Below are 19,491 nucleotides of genomic sequence, written 5' to 3'. Positions count from 1 at the left end.
TCTCCAAAACTCCAACACTCCAAAACTCCGAAACTCCAAAACTCCAAAACTCCGAAACTCCAAAACTCCGAAACTCCAAAACTCCAAAACTCCGAAACTCCAAAACTCCAAAACTCCAAAACTCCGAAACTCCAAAACGCCGAAACTCCGAAACTCCGAAACTCCAAAACTCCAAAACTCCGAAACTCCAAAACTCCAAAACTCCGAAACTCCGAAACTCCGAAACTCCAAAACTCCAAAACTCCGAAACTCCAAAACTCCAAAACTCCGAAACTCCGAAACTCCGAAACTCCAAAACTCCAAAACTCCGAAACTCCGAAACTCCAAAACTCCAAAACTCCAAAACTCCAAAACTCCGAATCTCCGAAACTCCAAAACTCCAAAACTCCGAAACTCCAAAACTCCGAAACTCCGAAACTCCGAAACTCCGAAACTCCAAAACTCCAAAACTCCGAAACTCCAAAACTCCAAAACTCCAATACTCCAAAACTCCAAAACTCCAAAACTCCGAATCTCCGAAACTCCAAAACTCCAAAACTCCGAAACTCCAAAACTCCGAAACTCCGAAACTCCGAAACTCCGAAACTCCGAAACTCCAAAACTCCAAAACTCCGAAACTCCAATACTCCAAAACTCCAAAACTCCAAAACACCGAAACTCCGAAACTCCGAAACTCCAAAACTCCAAAACTCCAAAACTCCAAAACTCCGAAACTCCAAAACTCCGAAACTCCAAAACTCCAAAACTCCGAAACTCCAAAACTCCAATACTCCAAAACTCCGAAACTCCAAAACTCCAAAACTCAAAAACTCCAAAACTCCAAAACTCCAAAACTCCAAAACTCCAAAACTCCAAAACTCCGAAACTCCGAAACTCCGAAACTCCAAAACTCCAAAACTCCGAAACTCCGAAACTCCGAAACTCCGAAACTCCAAAACTCCGAAACTCCAAAACTCCAAAACTCCGAAACTCTGAAACTCCGAAACTCCAAAACTCCAAAACTCCGAAACTCCGAAACTCCGAATCTCCAAAACTCCAAAACTCCAAAACTCCGAAACTCCAAAACTCCAAAACTCCGAAACTCCAAAACTCCGAAACTCCGAAATTCCAAAACTCCAATACTCCAAAACTCCGAAACTCCAAAACTCCGAAACTCCAAAACTCCAAAACTCCAATACTCCAAAACTCCAAAACTCCAAAACACCGAAACTCCGAAACTCCAAAACTCCAAAACTCCAAAACTCCGAAACTCCGAAACTCGAAAACTCGAAAACTCCAAAACTCCAAAACTCCAATACTCCAAAACTCCGAAACTCCGAAACTCCAAAACTCCAAAACTCCAAAACTGCAAAACTCCAAAACTCCGAAACTCCGAAACTCCAAAACTCCGAAACTCCAAAACTCGGAAACTCCAAAACTCCAAAGCTCCAAAACTCCAAAACTCCGAATCTCCAAAACTCCGAAACTCCAAAACTCCGAATCTCCAAAACTCCAAAACTCCAAAACTCCGAAACTCCAAAACTCCAAAACTCTAAACTCCAAAACTCCGAAACTCCAAAACTCCAAAACTCCGAAACTCCAAAACTCCAAAACTCCAATACTCCAAAACTCCAAAACTCCAAAACACCGAAACTCCGAAACTCCGAAACTCCAAAACTCCAAAACTCCAAAACTCCAAAACTCCGAAACTCCAAAACTCCGAAACTCCAAAACTCCAAAACTCCAAAACTCCAATACTCCAAAACTCCAAAACTCCAAAACTCCAATACTCCAAAACTCCGAAACTCCGAAACTCCAAAACTCCAAAACTCCAAAACTGCAAAACTCCAAAACTCCGAAACTCCGAAACTCCAAAACTCCGAAACTCCAAAACTCGGAAACTCCAAAACTCCAAAACTCCAAAACTCCAAAACTCCGAAACTCCAAAACTCCGAAACTCCAAAACTCCGAATCTCCAAAACTCCAATACTCCAAAACTCCGAAACTCCAAAACTCCGAAACTCCAAAACTCCAAAACTCCGAAACTCCAAAACTCCAAAACTCCAAAACTCCGAAACTCCGAAACTCCAAAACTCCAAAACTCCAAAACTCCAAAACTCCAATACTCCAAAACTCCGAAACTCCGAAACTCCAAAACTCCAAAACTCCAAAACTGCAAAACTCCAAAACTCCGAAACTCCGAAACTCCAAAACTCCGAAACTCCAAAACTCGGAAACTCCAAAACTCCAAAACTCCAAAACTCCAAAACTCCAAAACTCCGAAACTCCAAAACTCCGAAACTCCAAAACTCCGAATCTCCAAAACTCCAATACTCCAAAACTCCGAAACTCCAAAACTCCGAAACTCCAAAACTCCAAAACTCCGAAACTCCAAAACTCCAAAACTCCAAAACTCCGAAACTCCGAAACTCCAAAACTCCAAAACTCCAAAACTCCAAAACTCCGAAACTCCAAAACTCCAAAACTCCAAAACTCCAAAACTCCAAAACTCCGAAACTCCAAAACTCCAAAACTCCAAAACTCCGAAACTCCAAAACTCCAAAACTCCAAAACTCCGAAACTCCAAAACTCCGAAACTCCAAAACTCCGAAACTCCGAAACTCCAAAACTCCAAAACTCCAAAACTCCAATACTCCAAAACTCCAAAACTCCAAAACACCGAAACTCCGAAACTCCGAAACTCCAAAACTCCAAAACTCCAAAACTCCAAAACTCCGAAACTCCAAAACTCCGAAACTCCAAAACTCCAAAACTCCAAAACTCCGAAACTCCAAAACTCCAATACTCCAAAACTCCGAAACTCCAAAACTCCAAAACTCAAAAACTCCAAAACTCCAAAACTCCAAAACTCCGAAACTCCAAAACTCCGAAACTCCAAAACTCCGAAACTCCAAAACTCCGAAACTCCAATACTCCAAAACTCCAAAACTCCAATACTCCAAAACTCCAAAACTCCAAAACTCCAATACTCCAAAACTCCGAAACTCCGAAACTCCAAAACTCCAAAACTCCAAAACTCCGAAACTCCAAAACTCCAAAACTCCGAAACTCCAAAACTCCGAAACTCCAAAACTCCAAAACTCCGAAACTCCAAAACTCCAAAACTCCAAAACTCCGAAACTCCAAAACACCGAAACTCCGAAACTCCGAAACTCCAAAACTCCAAAACTCCGAAACTCCAAAACTCCAAAACTCCGAAACTCCGAAACTCCGAAACTCCAAAACTCCAAAACTCCGAAACTCCAAAACTCCAAAACTCCGAAACTCCGAAACTCCGAAACTCCAAAACTCCAAAACTCCGAAACTCCGAAACTCCAAAACTCCAAAACTCCAAAACTCCGAATCTCCGAAACTCCAAAACTCCAAAACTCCGAAACTCCAAAACTCCGAAACTCCGAAACTCCGAAACTCCGAAACTCCAAAACTCCAAAACTCCGAAACTCCAATACTCCAAAACTCCAAAACTCCAAAACACCGAAACTCCGAAACTCCGAAACTCCAAAACTCCAAAACTCCAAAACTCCAAAACTCCGAAACTCCAAAACTCCGAAACTCCAAAACTCCAAAACTCCAAAACTCCGAAACTCCAAAACTCCAATACTCCAAAACTCCGAAACTCCAAAACTCCAAAACTCAAAAACTCCAAAACTCCAAAACTCCAAAACTCCGAAACTCCAAAACTCCGAAACTCCAAAACTCCGAAACTCCAAAACTCCGAAACTCCGAAACTCCAAAACTCCGAAACTCCAAAACTCCAAAACTCCAATACTCCAAAACTCCAAAACTCCAAAACACCGAAACTCCGAAACTCCGAAACTCCGAAACTCCAAAACTCCAAAACTCCAAAACTCCGAAACTCCAAAACTCCGAAACTCCAAAACTCCAAAACTCCAAAACTCCAAAACTCCGAAACTCCAAAACTCCAATACTCCGAAACTCCGAAACTCCAAAACTCCAAAACTCCAAAACTCCGAAACTCCGAAACTCCAAAACTCGAAAACTCCAAAACTCCAAAACTCCAATACTCCAAAACTCCGAAACTCCGAAACTCCAAAACTCCAAAACTCCAAAACTGCAAAACTCCAAAACTCCGAAACTCCGAAACTCCAAAACTCCGAAACTCCAAAACTCCAAAACTCCGAAACTCCGAAACTCCAAAACTCGAAAACTCCAAAACTCCAAAACTCCAATACTCCAAAACTCCGAAACTCCGAAACTCCAAAACTCCAATACTCCAAAACTCCGAAACTCCAAAACTCCAAAACTCCGAAACTCCAAAACTCCGAAACTCCAAAACTCCGAAACTCCAAAACTCCGAATCTCCAAAACTCCAACACTCCAAAACTCCGAAACTCCAAAACTCCAAAACTCCGAAACTCCAAAACTCCGAAACTCCAAAACTCCAAAACTCCGAAACTCCAAAACTCCAAAACTCCAAAACTCCGAAACTCCAAAACGCCGAAACTCCGAAACTCCGAAACTCCAAAACTCCAAAACTCCGAAACTCCAAAACTCCAAAACTCCGAAACTCCGAAACTCCGAAACTCCAAAACTCCAAAACTCCGAAACTCCAAAACTCCAAAACTCCGAAACTCCGAAACTCCGAAACTCCAAAACTCCAAAACTCCGAAACTCCGAAACTCCAAAACTCCAAAACTCCAAAACTCCAAAACTCCGAATCTCCGAAACTCCAAAACTCCAAAACTCCGAAACTCCAAAACTCCGAAACTCCGAAACTCCGAAACTCCGAAACTCCAAAACTCCAAAACTCCGAAACTCCAAAACTCCAAAACTCCAATACTCCAAAACTCCAAAACTCCAAAACTCCGAATCTCCGAAACTCCAAAACTCCAAAACTCCGAAACTCCAAAACTCCGAAACTCCGAAACTCCGAAACTCCGAAACTCCGAAACTCCAAAACTCCAAAACTCCGAAACTCCAATACTCCAAAACTCCAAAACTCCAAAACACCGAAACTCCGAAACTCCGAAACTCCAAAACTCCAAAACTCCAAAACTCCAAAACTCCGAAACTCCAAAACTCCGAAACTCCAAAACTCCAAAACTCCAAAACTCCGAAACTCCAAAACTCCAATACTCCAAAACTCCGAAACTCCAAAACTCCAAAACTCAAAAACTCCAAAACTCCAAAACTCCAAAACTCCAAAACTCCAAAACTCCAAAACTCCGAAACTCCGAAACTCCGAAACTCCAAAACTCCAAAACTCCGAAACTCCGAAACTCCGAAACTCCGAAACTCCAAAACTCCGAAACTCCAAAACTCCAAAACTCCGAAACTCTGAAACTCCGAAACTCCAAAACTCCAAAACTCCGAAACTCCGAAACTCCGAATCTCCAAAACTCCAAAACTCCAAAACTCCGAAACTCCAAAACTCCAAAACTCCGAAACTCCAAAACTCCGAAACTCCGAAATTCCAAAACTCCAATACTCCAAAACTCCGAAACTCCAAAACTCCGAAACTCCAAAACTCCAAAACTCCAATACTCCAAAACTCCAAAACTCCAAAACACCGAAACTCCGAAACTCCAAAACTCCAAAACTCCAAAACTCCGAAACTCCGAAACTCGAAAACTCGAAAACTCCAAAACTCCAAAACTCCAATACTCCAAAACTCCGAAACTCCGAAACTCCAAAACTCCAAAACTCCAAAACTGCAAAACTCCAAAACTCCGAAACTCCGAAACTCCAAAACTCCGAAACTCCAAAACTCGGAAACTCCAAAACTCCAAAGCTCCAAAACTCCAAAACTCCGAAACTCCAAAACTCCGAAACTCCAAAACTCCGAATCTCCAAAACTCCAAAACTCCAAAACTCCGAAACTCCAAAACTCCAAAACTCTAAACTCCAAAACTCCGAAACTCCAAAACTCCAAAACTCCGAAACTCCAAAACTCCAAAACTCCAATACTCCAAAACTCCAAAACTCCAAAACACCGAAACTCCGAAACTCCGAAACTCCAAAACTCCAAAACTCCAAAACTCCAAAACTCCGAAACTCCAAAACTCCGAAACTCCAAAACTCCAAAACTCCAAAACTCCAATACTCCAAAACTCCAAAACTCCAAAACTCCAATACTCCAAAACTCCGAAACTCCGAAACTCCAAAACTCCAAAACTCCAAAACTGCAAAACTCCAAAACTCCGAAACTCCGAAACTCCAAAACTCCGAAACTCCAAAACTCGGAAACTCCAAAACTCCAAAACTCCAAAACTCCAAAACTCCGAAACTCCAAAACTCCGAAACTCCAAAACTCCGAATCTCCAAAACTCCAATACTCCAAAACTCCGAAACTCCAAAACTCCGAAACTCCAAAACTCCAAAACTCCGAAACTCCAAAACTCCAAAACTCCAAAACTCCGAAACTCCGAAACTCCAAAACTCCAAAACTCCAAAACTCCAAAACTCCAATACTCCAAAACTCCGAAACTCCGAAACTCCAAAACTCCAAAACTCCAAAACTGCAAAACTCCAAAACTCCGAAACTCCGAAACTCCAAAACTCCGAAACTCCAAAACTCGGAAACTCCAAAACTCCAAAACTCCAAAACTCCAAAACTCCAAAACTCCGAAACTCCAAAACTCCGAAACTCCAAAACTCCGAATCTCCAAAACTCCAATACTCCAAAACTCCGAAACTCCAAAACTCCGAAACTCCAAAACTCCAAAACTCCGAAACTCCAAAACTCCAAAACTCCAAAACTCCGAAACTCCGAAACTCCAAAACTCCAAAACTCCAAAACTCCAAAACTCCGAAACTCCAAAACTCCAAAACTCCAAAACTCCAAAACTCCAAAACTCCGAAACTCCAAAACTCCAAAACTCCAAAACTCCGAAACTCCAAAACTCCAAAACTCCAAAACTCCGAAACTCCAAAACTCCGAAACTCCAAAACTCCGAAACTCCGAAACTCCAAAACTCCAAAACTCCAAAACTCCAATACTCCAAAACTCCAAAACTCCAAAACACCGAAACTCCGAAACTCCGAAACTCCAAAACTCCAAAACTCCAAAACTCCAAAACTCCGAAACTCCAAAACTCCGAAACTCCAAAACTCCAAAACTCCAAAACTCCGAAACTCCAAAACTCCAATACTCCAAAACTCCGAAACTCCAAAACTCCAAAACTCAAAAACTCCAAAACTCCAAAACTCCAAAACTCCGAAACTCCAAAACTCCGAAACTCCAAAACTCCGAAACTCCAAAACTCCGAAACTCCAAAACTCCGAATCTCCAAAACTCCAAAACTCCAAAACTCCGAAACTCCAAAACTCCGAAACTCCGAAACTCCAATACTCCAAAACTTCAAAACTCCGAATCTCCAAAACTCCAAAACTCCGAAACTCCGAAACTCCAAAACTCCAAAACTACAAAACTCCAAAACTCCAAAACTCCAAAACTCCGAAACTCCGAAACTCCGAAACTCCAAAACTCCGAATCTCCAAAACTCCAAAACTCGAAAACTCCGAAACTCCAAAACTCCAAAACTCCAATACTCCAAAACTCCAAAACTCCGAAACTCCAAAATTCCAAAACTCCAAAGCTCCAAAACTCCAAAACTCCAAAACTCCGAAACTCCAAAACTCCAAAACTCCAAAACTCCGAAACACCAAAACTCCGAAACTCCGAAACTCGGAAACTCCAAAACTCCAAAACTCCAAAACTCCAAAACTCCGAAACTCCAAAACTCCAAAACTCCGAAACTCCAAAGCTCCAAAACTCCGAAACTCCAAAACTCCAAAACTCCGAAACTCCGAAACTCCGAAACTCCAAAACTCGAAAACTCCAAAACTCCAAAACTCCAAAACTCCAATACTCCAAAACTCCGAAACTCCGAAACTCCAAAACTCCAATACTCCAAAACTCCGAAACTCCAAAACTCCCAAACTCCGAAACTCCAAAACTCCAAAACTCCGAAACTCCGAAACTCCGAAACTCCGAAACTCCAAAACTCCAAAACTCCAAAACTCCGAAACTCCGAAACTCCGAAACTCCAAAACTCCGAAACTCCGAAACTCCGAAACTCCGAAACTCCGAAACTCCAAAACTCCGAAACTCCAAAACTCCAAAACACCGAAACTCTGAAACTCCGAAACTCCAAAACTCCAAAACTCCAAAACTCCAAAACTCCGAAACACCAAAACTCCGAAACTCCGAAACTCGGAAACTCCAAAACTCCAAAACTCCAAAACTCCAAAACTCCGAAACTCCAAAACTCCAAAACTCCGAAATTCCAAAACTCCAATACTCCAAAACTCCGAAACTCCAAAACTCCGAAACTCCAAAACTCCAAAACTCCAATACTCCAAAACTCCAAAACTCCAAAACACCGAAACTCCGAAACTCCAAAACTCCAAAACTCCAAAACTCCGAAACTCCGAAACTCGAAAACTCGAAAACTCCAAAACTCCAAAACTCCAATACTCCAAAACTCCGAAACTCCGAAACTCCAAAACTCCAAAACTCCAAAACTGCAAAACTCCAAAACTCCGAAACTCCGAAACTCCAAAACTCCGAAACTCCAAAACTCGGAAACTCCAAAACTCCAAAGCTCCAAAACTCCAAAACTCCGAAACTCCAAAACTCCGAAACTCCAAAACTCCGAATCTCCAAAACTCCAAAACTCCGAAACTCCAAAACTCCAAAACTCCAAAACTCCAAAACTCCGAAACTCCAAAACTCCAAAACTCCGAAACTCCAAAACTCCAAAACTCCAATACTCCAAAACTCCAAAACTCCAAAACACCGAAACTCCGAAACTCCGAAACTCCAAAACTCCAAAACTCCAAAACTCCAAAACTCCAAAACTCCGAAACTCCAAAACTCCGAAACTCCAAAACTCCAAAACTCCAAAACTCCAATACTCCAAAACTCCAAAACTCCAAAACTCCAATACTCCAAAACTCCGAAACTCCGAAACTCCAAAACTCCAAAACTGCAAAACTCCAAAACTCCGAAACTCCGAAACTCCAAAACTCCGAAACTCCAAAACTCGAAAACTCCAAAACTCCAATACTCCAAAACTCCAAAACTCCAAAACACCGAAACTCCGAAACTCCGAAACTCCAAAACTCCAAAACTCCAAAACTCCAAAACTCCGAAACTCCAAAACTCCGAAACTCCAAAACTCCAAAACTCCAAAACTCCGAAACTCCAAAACTCCAATACTCCAAAACTCCGAAACTCCAAAACTCCAAAACTCAAAAACTCCAAAACTCCAAAACTCCAAAACTCCGAAACTCCAAAACTCCGAAACTCCAAAACTCCGAAACTCCAAAACTCCGAAACTCCAAAACTCCGAATCTCCAAAACTCCAAAACTCCAAAACTCCGAAACTCCAAAACTCCGAAACTCCAAAACTCCAAAACTCCAATACTCCAAAACTCCAAAACTCCAAAACACCGAAACTCCGAAACTCCGAAACTCCAAAACTCCAAAACTCCAAAACTCCGAAACTCCAAAACTCCGAAACTCCAAAACTCCAAAACTCCAAAACTCCAAAACTCCGAAACTCCAAAACTCCAATACTCCGAAACTCCGAAACTCCAAAACTCCAAAACTCCAAAACTCCGAAACTCCGAAACTCCAAAACTCGAAAACTCCAAAACTCCAAAACTCCAATACTCCAAAACTCCGAAACTCCGAAACTCCAAAACTCCAAAACTCCAAAACTGCAAAACTCCAAAACTCCGAAACTCCGAAACTCCAAAACTCCGAAACTCCAAAACTCGGAAACTCCAAAACTCCAAAGCTCCAAAACTCCAAAACTCCAAAACTCCGAAACTCCAAAACTCCGAAACTCCAAAACTCCGAATCTCCAAAACTCCAAAACTCCAAAACTCCGAAACTCCAAAACTCCAAAACTCCGAAACTCCAAAACTCCGAAACTCCAAAACTCCAAAACTCCGAAACTCCAAAACTCCAAAACTCCAAAACTCCGAAACTCCAAAACACCGAAACTCCGAAACTCCGAAACTCCAAAACTCCAAAACTCCGAAACTCCAAAACTCCAAAACTCCGAAACTCCGAAACTCCGAAACTCCAAAACTCCAAAACTCCGAAACTCCAAAACTCCAAAACTCCGAAACTCCGAAACTCCGAAACTCCAAAACTCCAAAACTCCGAAACTCCGAAACTCCAAAACTCCAAAACTCCAAAACTCCGAATCTCCGAAACTCCAAAACTCCAAAACTCCGAAACTCCAAAACTCCGAAACTCCGAAACTCCGAAACTCCGAAACTCCAAAACTCCAAAACTCCGAAACTCCAATACTCCAAAACTCCAAAACTCCAAAACACCGAAACTCCGAAACTCCGAAACTCCAAAACTCCAAAACTCCAAAACTCCAAAACTCCGAAACTCCAAAACTCCGAAACTCCAAAACTCCAAAACTCCAAAACTCCGAAACTCCAAAACTCCAATACTCCAAAACTCCGAAACTCCAAAACTCCAAAACTCAAAAACTCCAAAACTCCAAAACTCCAAAACTCCGAAACTCCAAAACTCCGAAACTCCAAAACTCCGAAACTCCAAAACTCCGAAACTCCGAAACTCCAAAACTCCGAAACTCCAAAACTCCAAAACTCCAATACTCCAAAACTCCAAAACTCCAAAACACCGAAACTCCGAAACTCCGAAACTCCGAAACTCCAAAACTCCAAAACTCCAAAACTCCGAAACTCCAAAACTCCGAAACTCCAAAACTCCAAAACTCCAAAACTCCAAAACTCCGAAACTCCAAAACTCCAATACTCCGAAACTCCGAAACTCCAAAACTCCAAAACTCCAAAACTCCGAAACTCCGAAACTCCAAAACTCGAAAACTCCAAAACTCCAAAACTCCAATACTCCAAAACTCCGAAACTCCGAAACTCCAAAACTCCAAAACTCCAAAACTGCAAAACTCCAAAACTCCGAAACTCCGAAACTCCAAAACTCCGAAACTCCAAAACTCCAAAACTCCGAAACTCCGAAACTCCAAAACTCGAAAACTCCAAAACTCCAAAACTCCAATACTCCAAAACTCCGAAACTCCGAAACTCCAAAACTCCAATACTCCAAAACTCCGAAACTCCAAAACTCCAAAACTCCGAAACTCCAAAACTCCGAAACTCCAAAACTCCGAAACTCCAAAACTCCGAATCTCCAAAACTCCAACACTCCAAAACTCCGAAACTCCAAAACTCCAAAACTCCGAAACTCCAAAACTCCGAAACTCCAAAACTCCAAAACTCCGAAACTCCAAAACTCCAAAACTCCAAAACTCCGAAACTCCAAAACGCCGAAACTCCGAAACTCCGAAACTCCAAAACTCCAAAACTCCGAAACTCCAAAACTCCAAAACTCCGAAACTCCGAAACTCCGAAACTCCAAAACTCCAAAACTCCGAAACTCCAAAACTCCAAAACTCCGAAACTCCGAAACTCCGAAACTCCAAAACTCCAAAACTCCGAAACTCCGAAACTCCAAAACTCCAAAACTCCAAAACTCCAAAACTCCGAATCTCCGAAACTCCAAAACTCCAAAACTCCGAAACTCCAAAACTCCGAAACTCCGAAACTCCGAAACTCCGAAACTCCAAAACTCCAAAACTCCGAAACTCCAAAACTCCAAAACTCCAATACTCCAAAACTCCAAAACTCCAAAACTCCGAATCTCCGAAACTCCAAAACTCCAAAACTCCGAAACTCCAAAACTCCGAAACTCCGAAACTCCGAAACTCCGAAACTCCGAAACTCCAAAACTCCAAAACTCCGAAACTCCAATACTCCAAAACTCCAAAACTCCAAAACACCGAAACTCCGAAACTCCGAAACTCCAAAACTCCAAAACTCCAAAACTCCAAAACTCCGAAACTCCAAAACTCCGAAACTCCAAAACTCCAAAACTCCAAAACTCCGAAACTCCAAAACTCCAATACTCCAAAACTCCGAAACTCCAAAACTCCAAAACTCAAAAACTCCAAAACTCCAAAACTCCAAAACTCCAAAACTCCAAAACTCCAAAACTCCGAAACTCCGAAACTCCGAAACTCCAAAACTCCAAAACTCCGAAACTCCGAAACTCCGAAACTCCGAAACTCCAAAACTCCGAAACTCCAAAACTCCAAAACTCCGAAACTCTGAAACTCCGAAACTCCAAAACTCCAAAACTCCGAAACTCCGAAACTCCGAATCTCCAAAACTCCAAAACTCCAAAACTCCGAAACTCCAAAACTCCAAAACTCCGAAACTCCAAAACTCCGAAACTCCGAAATTCCAAAACTCCAATACTCCAAAACTCCGAAACTCCAAAACTCCGAAACTCCAAAACTCCAAAACTCCAATACTCCAAAACTCCAAAACTCCAAAACACCGAAACTCCGAAACTCCAAAACTCCAAAACTCCAAAACTCCGAAACTCCGAAACTCGAAAACTCGAAAACTCCAAAACTCCAAAACTCCAATACTCCAAAACTCCGAAACTCCGAAACTCCAAAACTCCAAAACTCCAAAACTGCAAAACTCCAAAACTCCGAAACTCCGAAACTCCAAAACTCCGAAACTCCAAAACTCGGAAACTCCAAAACTCCAAAGCTCCAAAACTCCAAAACTCCGAAACTCCAAAACTCCGAAACTCCAAAACTCCGAATCTCCAAAACTCCAAAACTCCAAAACTCCGAAACTCCAAAACTCCAAAACTCTAAACTCCAAAACTCCGAAACTCCAAAACTCCAAAACTCCGAAACTCCAAAACTCCAAAACTCCAATACTCCAAAACTCCAAAACTCCAAAACACCGAAACTCCGAAACTCCGAAACTCCAAAACTCCAAAACTCCAAAACTCCAAAACTCCGAAACTCCAAAACTCCGAAACTCCAAAACTCCAAAACTCCAAAACTCCAATACTCCAAAACTCCAAAACTCCAAAACTCCAATACTCCAAAACTCCGAAACTCCGAAACTCCAAAACTCCAAAACTCCAAAACTGCAAAACTCCAAAACTCCGAAACTCCGAAACTCCAAAACTCCGAAACTCCAAAACTCGGAAACTCCAAAACTCCAAAACTCCAAAACTCCAAAACTCCGAAACTCCAAAACTCCGAAACTCCAAAACTCCGAATCTCCAAAACTCCAATACTCCAAAACTCCGAAACTCCAAAACTCCGAAACTCCAAAACTCCAAAACTCCGAAACTCCAAAACTCCAAAACTCCAAAACTCCGAAACTCCGAAACTCCAAAACTCCAAAACTCCAAAACTCCAAAACTCCAATACTCCAAAACTCCGAAACTCCGAAACTCCAAAACTCCAAAACTCCAAAACTGCAAAACTCCAAAACTCCGAAACTCCGAAACTCCAAAACTCCGAAACTCCAAAACTCGGAAACTCCAAAACTCCAAAACTCCAAAACTCCAAAACTCCAAAACTCCGAAACTCCAAAACTCCGAAACTCCAAAACTCCGAATCTCCAAAACTCCAATACTCCAAAACTCCGAAACTCCAAAACTCCGAAACTCCAAAACTCCAAAACTCCGAAACTCCAAAACTCCAAAACTCCAAAACTCCGAAACTCCGAAACTCCAAAACTCCAAAACTCCAAAACTCCAAAACTCCGAAACTCCAAAACTCCAAAACTCCAAAACTCCAAAACTCCAAAACTCCGAAACTCCAAAACTCCAAAACTCCAAAACTCCGAAACTCCAAAACTCCAAAACTCCAAAACTCCGAAACTCCAAAACTCCGAAACTCCAAAACTCCGAAACTCCGAAACTCCAAAACTCCAAAACTCCAAAACTCCAATACTCCAAAACTCCAAAACTCCAAAACACCGAAACTCCGAAACTCCGAAACTCCAAAACTCCAAAACTCCAAAACTCCAAAACTCCGAAACTCCAAAACTCCGAAACTCCAAAACTCCAAAACTCCAAAACTCCGAAACTCCAAAACTCCAATACTCCAAAACTCCGAAACTCCAAAACTCCAAAACTCAAAAACTCCAAAACTCCAAAACTCCAAAACTCCGAAACTCCAAAACTCCGAAACTCCAAAACTCCGAAACTCCAAAACTCCGAAACTCCAAAACTCCGAATCTCCAAAACTCCAAAACTCCAAAACTCCGAAACTCCAAAACTCCGAAACTCCAAAACTCCAAAACTCCAATACTCCAAAACTCCAAAACTCCAAAACACCGAAACTCCGAAACTCCGAAACTCCAAAACTCCAAAACTCCAAAACTCCGAAACTCCAAAACTCCGAAACTCCAAAACTCCAAAACTCCAAAACTCCAAAACTCCGAAACTCCAAAACTCCAATACTCCGAAACTCCGAAACTCCAAAACTCCAAAACTCCAAAACTCCGAAACTCCGAAACTCCAAAACTCGAAAACTCCAAAACTCCAAAACTCCAATACTCCAAAACTCCGAAACTCCGAAACTCCAAAACTCCAAAACTCCAAAACTGCAAAACTCCAAAACTCCGAAACTCCGAAACTCCAAAACTCCGAAACTCCAAAACTCGGAAACTCCAAAACTCCAAAGCTCCAAAACTCCAAAACTCCAAAACTCCGAAACTCCAAAACTCCGAAACTCCAAAACTCCGAATCTCCAAAACTCCAAAACTCCAAAACTCCGAAACTCCAAAACTCCAAAACTCCGAAACTCCAAAACTCCGAAACTCCAAAACTCCAAAACTCCGAAACTCCAAAACTCCAAAACTCCAAAACTCCGAAACTCCAAAACACCGAAACTCCGAAACTCCGAAACTCCAAAACTCCAAAACTCCGAAACTCCAAAACTCCAAAACTCCGAAACTCCGAAACTCCGAAACTCCAAAACTCCAAAACTCCGAAACTCCAAAACTCCAAAACTCCGAAACTCCGAAACTCCGAAACTCCAAAACTCCAAAACTCCGAAACTCCAAAACTCCGAAACTCCAAAACTCCAAAACTCCAAAACTCCGAAACTCCAAAACTCCAATACTCCAAAACTCCGAAACTCCAAAACTCCAAAACTCAAAAACTCCAAAACTCCAAAACTCCAAAACACCGAAACTCCGAAACTCCGAAACTCCAAAACTCCAAAACTCCAAAACTCCGAAACTCCAAAACTCCGAAACTCCAAAACTCCAAAACTCCAAAACTCCAAAACTCCGAAACTCCAAAACTCCAATACTCCGAAACTCCGAAACTCCAAAACTCCAAAACTCCAAAACTCCGAAACTCCGAAACTCCAAAACTCGAAAACTCCAAAACTCCAAAACTCCAATACTCCAAAACTCCGAAACTCCGAAACTCCAAAACTCCAAAACTCCAAAACTGCAAAACTCCAAAACTCCGAAACTCCGAAACTCCAAAACTCCGAAACTCCAAAACTCCAAAACTCCGAAACTCCGAAACTCCAAAACTCGAAAACTCCAAAACTCCAAAACTCCAATACTCCAAAACTCCGAAACTCCGAAACTCCAAAACTCCAATACTCCAAAACTCCGAAACTCCAAAACTCCAAAACTCCGAAACTCCAAAACTCCGAAACTCCAAAACTCCGAAACTCCAAAACTCCGAATCTCCAAAACTCCAACACTCCAAAACTCCGAAACTCCAAAACTCCAAAACTCCAAAACTCCGAAACTCCAAAACTCCGAAACTCCAAAACTCCAAAACTCCGAAACTCCAAAACTCCAAAACTCCAAAACTCCGAAACTCCAAAACGCCGAAACTCCGAAACTCCGAAACTCCAAAACTCCAAAACTCCGAAACTCCAAAACTCCAAAACTCCGAAACTCCGAAACTCCGAAACTCCAAAACTCCAAAACTCCGAAACTCCAAAACTCCAAAACTCCGAAACTCCGAAACTCCGAAACTCCAAAACTCCAAAATTCCGAAACTCCGAAACTCCAAAACTCCAAAACTCCAAAACTCCAAAACTCCGAATCTCCGAAACTCCAAAACTCCAAAACTCCGAAACTCCAAAACTCCGAAACTCCGAAACTCCGAAACTCCGAAACTCCAAAACTCCAAAACTCCGAAACTCCAAAACTCCAAAACTCCAATACTCCAAAACTCCAAAACTCCGAAACTCCAAAACTCCGAAACTCCAAAACTCCAATACTCCAAAACTCCAATACTCCAAAACTCTGAAACTCCAAAACACCGAAACTCCGAAACTCCGAAACTCCAAAACTCCAAAACTCCAAAACTCCGAAACTCCAAAACTCCAAAACTCCAAAACTCCGAAACTCCAAAACTCCAAAACTCCAAAACTCCAAAACTCCAAAACTGCGAAACTCCAAAACTCCAAAACTCCGAAACTCCAAAACTCCAAAACTCCAAAACTCCGAAACTCCAAAACTCCGAAACTCCAAAACTCCAAAACTCCGAAACTCCAAAACTCCAAAACTCCGAAACTCCAAAACTCCAAAACTCCAAAACTCCAAAACTCCGACACTCCAAAACTCCGAAACTCCAAAACTCCAAAACTCCAATACTCCAAAACTCCGAAACTCCGAAACTCCAAAACTCCAAAACTCCAAAACTCCAAAACTCCAAAACTCCGAAACTCCGAAACTCCAAAACTCCGAAACTCCAAAACTCGGAAACTCCAAAACTCCAAAGCTCCAAAACTCCAAAACTCCAAAACTCCGAAACTCCAAAACTCCGAAACTCCAAAACTCCGAATCTCCAAAACTCCAAAACTCCAAAACTCCGAAACTCCAAAACTCCAAAACTCCGAAACTCCAAAACTCCGAAACTCCAAAACTCCAAAACTCCAAAACTCCGAAACTCCAAAACTCCAAAACTCCGAAACTCCAAAACGCCGAAACTCCGAAACTCCGAAACTCCAAAACTCCGAAACTCCGAAACTCCAAAACTCCAAAACTCCGAAACTCCAAAACTCCAAAACTCCAATACTCCAAAACTCCAAAACTCCGAAACTCCAAAACTCCGAAACTCCAAAACTCCAATACTCCAAAACTCCAATACTCCAAAACTCTGAAACTCCAAAACACCGAAACTCCGAAACTCCGAAACTCCAAAACTCCAAAACTCCGAAACTCCAAAACTCCGAAACTCCAAAACTCCAAAACTCCGAAACTCCAAAACTCCAAAACTCCGAAACTCCAAAACTCCAAAACTCCAAAACTCCGAAACTCCAAAACTCCGAATCTCCAAAACTCCAAAACTCCAAAACTCCGAAACTCCAAAACTCCGAAACTCCAAAACTCCAATACTCCAAAACTCCAAAACTCCAAAACACCGAAACTCCGAAACTCCGAAACTCCAAAACTCCAAAACTCCAAAACTCCGAAACTCCAAAACTCCGAAACTCCAAAACTCCAAAACTCCAAAACTGCAAAACTCCAAAACTCCGAAACTCCGAAACTCCAAAACTCCGAAACTCCAAAACTCCAAAACTCCGAAACTCCGAAACTCCAAAACTCGAAAACTCCAAAACTCCAAAACTCCAATACTCCAAAACTCCGAAACTCCGAAACTCCAAAACTCCAATACTCCAAAACTCCGAAACTCCAAAACTCCAAAACTCCGAAACTCCAAAACTCCGAAACTCCAAAACTCCGAAACTCCAAAACTCCGAATCTCCAAAACTCCAACACTCCAAAACTCCGAAACTCCAAAACTCCAAAACTCCAAAACTCCGAAACTCCAAAACTCCGAAACTCCAAAACTCCAAAACTCCAAAACTCCAAAACTCCAAAACTCCGAAACTCCAAAACGCCGAAACTCCGAAACTCCGAAACTCCAAAACTCCAAAACTCCGAAACTCCAAAACTCCAAAACTCCGAAACTCCGAAACTCCGAAACTCCAAAACTCCAAAACTCCGAAACTCCAAAACTCCAAAACTCCGAAACTCCGAAACTCCGAAACTCCAAAACTCCAAAATTCCGAAACTCCGAAACTCCAAAACTCCAAAACTCCAAAACTCCAAAACTCCGAATCTCCGAAACTCCAAAACTCCAAAACTCCGAAACTCCAAAACTCCGAAACTCCGAAACTCCGAAACTCCGAAACTCCAAAACTCCAAAACTCCGAAACTCCAAAACTCCAAAACTCCAATACTCCAAAACTCCAAAACTCCGAAACTCCAAAACTCCGAAACTCCAAAACTCCAATACTCCAAAACTCCAATACTCCAAAACTCTGAAACTCCAAAACACCGAAACTCCGAAACTCCGAAACTCCAAAACTCCAAAACTCCAAAACTCCGAAACTCCAAAACTCCAAAACTCCAAAACTCCGAAACTCCAAAACTCCAAAACTCCAAAACTCCAAAACTCCGAAACTCGGAAACTCCAAAACTCCAAAACTCCAAAACTCCAAAACTCCGAAACTCCAAAACTCCAAAACTCCAAAACTCCGAAACTCCAAAACTCCAAAACTCCAAAACTCCAAAACTCCAAAACTCCAAAACTCCAAAGCTCCAAAACTCCAAAACTCCAAAACTCCGAAACTCCGAAACTCCAAAACTCGAAAACTCCAAAACTCCAAAACTCCGAAACTACAAAACTCCAAAACTCCGAAACTCCAAAACTCCAAAACTCCAAAACTCCGAAACTCCAAAACTCCAAAACTCCAATACTCCAAAACTCCGAAACTCCGAAACTCCAAAACTCCAAAACTCCAAAACTCCAAAACTGCAAAACTCCAAAACTCCGAAACTCCGAAACTCCAAAACTCCGAAACTCCAAAACTCGGAAACTCGGAAACTCCAAAACTCCAAAACTCCAAAACTCCGAAACTCCAAAACTCCGAAACTCCAAAACTCCGAATCTCCAAAACTCCAATACTCCAAAACTCCGAAACTCCAAAACACCGAAACTCCGAAACTCCGAAACTCCAAAACTACAAAACTCCAAAACTCCAAAACTCCGAAACTCCAAAACTCCGAAACTCCAAAACTCCAAAACTCAAAAACTCCAAAACTCCAAAACTCCAAAACTCCGAAACTCCAAAACTCCGAAACTCCAAAACTCCGAAACTCCAAAACTCCGAAACTCCAAAACTCCGAATCTCCAAAACTCCAAAACTCCAAAACTCCGAAACTCCAAAACTCCGAAACTCCAAAACTCCAAAACTCCAATACTCCAAAACTCCAAAACTCCAAAACACCGAAACTCCGAAACTCCGAAACTCCAAAACTCCAAAACTCCAAAACTCCGAAACTCCAAAACTCCGAAACTCCAAAACTCCAAAACTCCAAAACTCCAAAACTCCGAAACTCCAAAACTCCAATACTCCGAAACTCCGAAACTCCAAAACTCCAAAACTCCAAAACTCCGAAACTCCGAAACTCCAAAACTCGAAAACTCCAAAACTCCAAAACTCCAATACTCCAAAACTCCGAAACTCCGAAACTCCAAAACTCCAAAACTCCAAAACTGCAAAACTCCAAAACTCCGAAACTCCGAAACTCCAAAACTCCGAAACTCCAAAACTCGGAAACTCCAAAACTCCAAAGCTCCAAAACTCCAAAACTCCA

Source organism: Amblyomma mixtum, unplaced genomic scaffold, assembly GCF_055824585.1.
Source record: "Amblyomma mixtum isolate Tamu unplaced genomic scaffold, ASM5582458v1 scaffold_12, whole genome shotgun sequence".
NCBI classification, from domain to species: Eukaryota; Metazoa; Arthropoda; class Arachnida; order Ixodida; family Ixodidae; genus Amblyomma; species Amblyomma mixtum.
Note: the sequence above shows the minus strand (reverse complement) of the source record.